The sequence below is a fragment of the Silurus aristotelis genome (assembly GCF_946808225.1).
Source record: "Silurus aristotelis genome assembly, chromosome: 5".
NCBI lineage: Eukaryota > Metazoa > Chordata > Actinopteri > Siluriformes > Siluridae > Silurus > Silurus aristotelis.
Window position 1 is genome coordinate 428,027 of NC_139578.1, and position 3,352 is coordinate 431,378.

General features: G+C 51.1%; 1 pseudogene across 1 annotated transcript in view; it reads left to right on the top strand.

Annotated features, from left to right (window-relative positions):
* Positions 1-2,958: 2,958 nt before the first annotated feature.
* Positions 2,959-3,352, top strand: part of LOC310726621 — a 5,114-nt pseudogene continuing 4,720 nt past the window's right edge. The window contains exon 1 of the transcript in view: positions 2,959-3,350. The product of the transcript in view is annotated as an uncharacterized misc_RNA (transcript). The remainder of the gene's footprint in view (positions 3,351-3,352) is intronic.

The window sequence follows — 3,352 nt, forward strand, 5'->3', positions numbered from 1 at the left end:
TCCTCTCGGACACCTGCTCATTCGTTACACACACATTCACACTCTGAAGGACACGCTGTCGGCCGTCTTCCACATACGTGACCTCACTGACACCCATGATTGGCTGCTCATCCTGTGATAGATATGGATTAGGCTCCTCCCACCCAGAAAGTGCAGATGTGTCTCCTGACTCATCATAAGAAACTCAATGTGTAGAGGATCAGCTTATTTATTTACATTGTTCTCTGAGGAACTCACACACACACACACACACACACACACACTGACGTCTCTGAGCTGGAAATGTGACTGAGATCAACAAACTGCAATAAATCCATTAAAACACCTGATTTGTGGAAATTCTTTTGTGAAGTGGAAAAAAAATGTTCATTTAGTCTACAACTCTGCCCCTCACACACTCTGCTGGTCTCACACACACTCACACACTCTGCTGCTCTCACACACACACTCACACACTCTGCTGCTCTCACACACACTCACACACTCTGCTGCTCTCACACACACACACACACACACACACACACACACACTCTGCTGGTCTCACACACACTCACACACTCTGCTGCTCTCACACACACACACACTCTGCTGCTCTCACACACACTCACACACTCTGCTGCTCTCACACACACACACACACTCTGCTGCTCTCACACACACACACACACACACACACTCTGCTGCTCTCACACACACACACACACACACACACTCTGCTGGTCTCACACACACTCACACACTCTGCTGCTCTCACACACACACACACTCTGCTGCTCTCACACACACTCACACACTCTGCTGCTCTCACACACACACACACTCTGCTGGTCTCACACACACTCACACACTCTGCTGCTCTCACACACACACTCACACACTCTGCTGCTCTCACACACACACTCTGCTGCTCTCACACACACACACACACACACTCTGCTGGTCTCACACACACTCACACACTCTGCTGCTCTCACACACACACACACTCTGCTGCTCTCACACACACACACACACACACACACACACACTCTGCTGGTCTCACACACACTCACACACTCTGCTGCTCTCACACACACACACACTCTGCTGCTCTCACACACACACACACACACACACACACTCTGCTGGTCTCACACACACTCACACACTCTGCTGGTCTCACACACACTCACACACTCTGCTGCTCTCACACACACACACACTCTGCTGCTCTCACACACTCACTCTCACACACTCTGCTCCTCTCACACACACACACTCTCCTTGTAAGAGCCACTTGGAGGAAGTGAGACAGTGGGTCACCCACACCTGCAGTGCCGAGGCGGGGACTACGGTCCCGAATTTGGCTGCAGGTGAGCTGCTGATTGGGTTTTACACTCACACACCACAAGAACTCCTACACGAAACGTGTAAGATTGCGGTAACTGTGTACTGAGTGTGTGTGTGTGTGTGTGTGTGTGTGTGTCCCAGTACGCACCAGTGTGTTTTAACGCTAGTTAATGATAAATAGATGATGTGTAACAGGGCGGTGAGAGCCGTCAGGTCACGTGACTATTTTCTAATAAGTGAAAGTGAAAGTGTTTATCTGAATCCCCCACACCACATTGGTGTTTTCTCTCTCACTCACTCACTCTCTCTCTCACTCTCTCTCCATCTCTCTTTCTCTCTCTCCCTCTTTCCCCCCCCTCTCTTTCTCTCTCCCTCTTCTCCCCCCCCTCTCTTTCTCTCTCTCCCTCTTCTCCCCCCCTCTCTTTCTCTCTTTCTCTCTCCATCTTCCCCCCCTCTCTTTCTCTCTCTCCCTCTTCTCCCCCCTCTCTTTCTCTCTCTCCCTCTTCCCCCCCCTCTCTTTCTCTCTCCCTCTTCTCCCCCCCTCTCTTTCTCTCTCTCCCTCTTCTCCCCCCCCTCTCTTTCTCTCTCTCCCTCTTCTCCCCCCCCTCTCTTTCTCTCTCTCCCTCTTCCCCCCCTCTCTTTCTCTCTCTCCCTCTTCCCCCCCTCTCTTTCTCTCTCCCTCTTCCCCCCCCCTCTCTTTCTCTCTCTCCCTCTTCCTCCCCTCTCTTTCTCTCTCTCCATCTTCCCCCCCTCTCTTTCTCTCTCTCCCTCTTCTCCCCCCTCTCTTTCTCTCTCTCCCTCTTCCCCCCCCTCTCTTTCTCTCTCCCTCTTCTCCCCCCCTCTCTTTCTCTCTCTCCCTCTTCCCCCCCCCCTCTTTCTCTCTCTCTCCCTCTTCTCCCCCCCCTCTCTTTCTCTCTCTCCCTCTTCCCCCCCTCTCTTTCTCTCTCTCCCTCCTCCCCCCCTCTCTTTCTCTCTCCCTCTTCTCCCCCCCCTCTCTTTCTCTCTCTCCCTCTTCCCCCCCTCTCTTTCTCTCTCTCCCTCTTCCCCCCCTCTCTTTCTCTCTCCCTCTTCTCCCCCCCTCTCTTTCTCTCTCTCCCTCTTCCCCCCCTCTCTTTCTCTCTCCCTCTTCTCCCCCCCTCTCTTTCTCTCTCTCCCTCTTCCTCCCCTCTCTCTCTCTCTGTCTCTCTGTCTCCGCCCCTCTCTCTCGTTCTCTCTCTCTCCCCCTCTTCCTCCCCCCTCTCTCTCTTATCTGTGTAGTGTTTGTAACAGTTGTAACATTTTCGCAAAGCAGCTTCACAGAGATAAAGAGGTTATAAAGTTTAGTGTTTATACATTTGTTCCTTATGAGTTTCTCCTTAATGATCCAGTGGTGACTGTGGTGAAGGAAAAACCCCCAGAGACTTCATAAGGAAGAAACATTAAGAGGAACCAGACTCTAAAGAGAACCTCATCCATAACACCGAATGTCCATCATTACAGTTCCATCAGTGTTGAGGTTCTAAAGTGATATGAAAAGAGGAAAAGGACAGGAACAGGAACTCCTGGTGCCCCAGGAGCATGTTTAACTTGAGAGAATATTTTGTTGTGTAGTTGTGTGAAGTTGTGAAGTTGTGTTCTGTTGTGTTTCAGATCTCCATGATGAGTGTGATTAATTCCAGACTGTCCAAGCAGCAGGAGATGAAGTTGTGTTCTCTCCTCTGTCATGCTAAACTACGTGTTCGGAGCGTACACCAGTAAAGATTACGCTCAGACGGGTCAGAACATCGCTGATGATAAAGCCTTCCTGTTCAGCTTCAGCGAGCATGAGTTTGATAAAGCTCCTCTGCGTGTGGTGAGCACTAAACCTCATCAAGCTCTTGTCCATGCAAACACCGGGCCCAACTACGTCTCCATGGTCTTTCTGTACAACAACACTGCTACCGTGTACAGCAACCCAGGCACCTATCAGTTCAACCCGGTGAAGATGCATGGAAACGACCTCCAGCTGAGCGAGTGTGAGGTGTACCGAGTGGAGGGTGAGAGT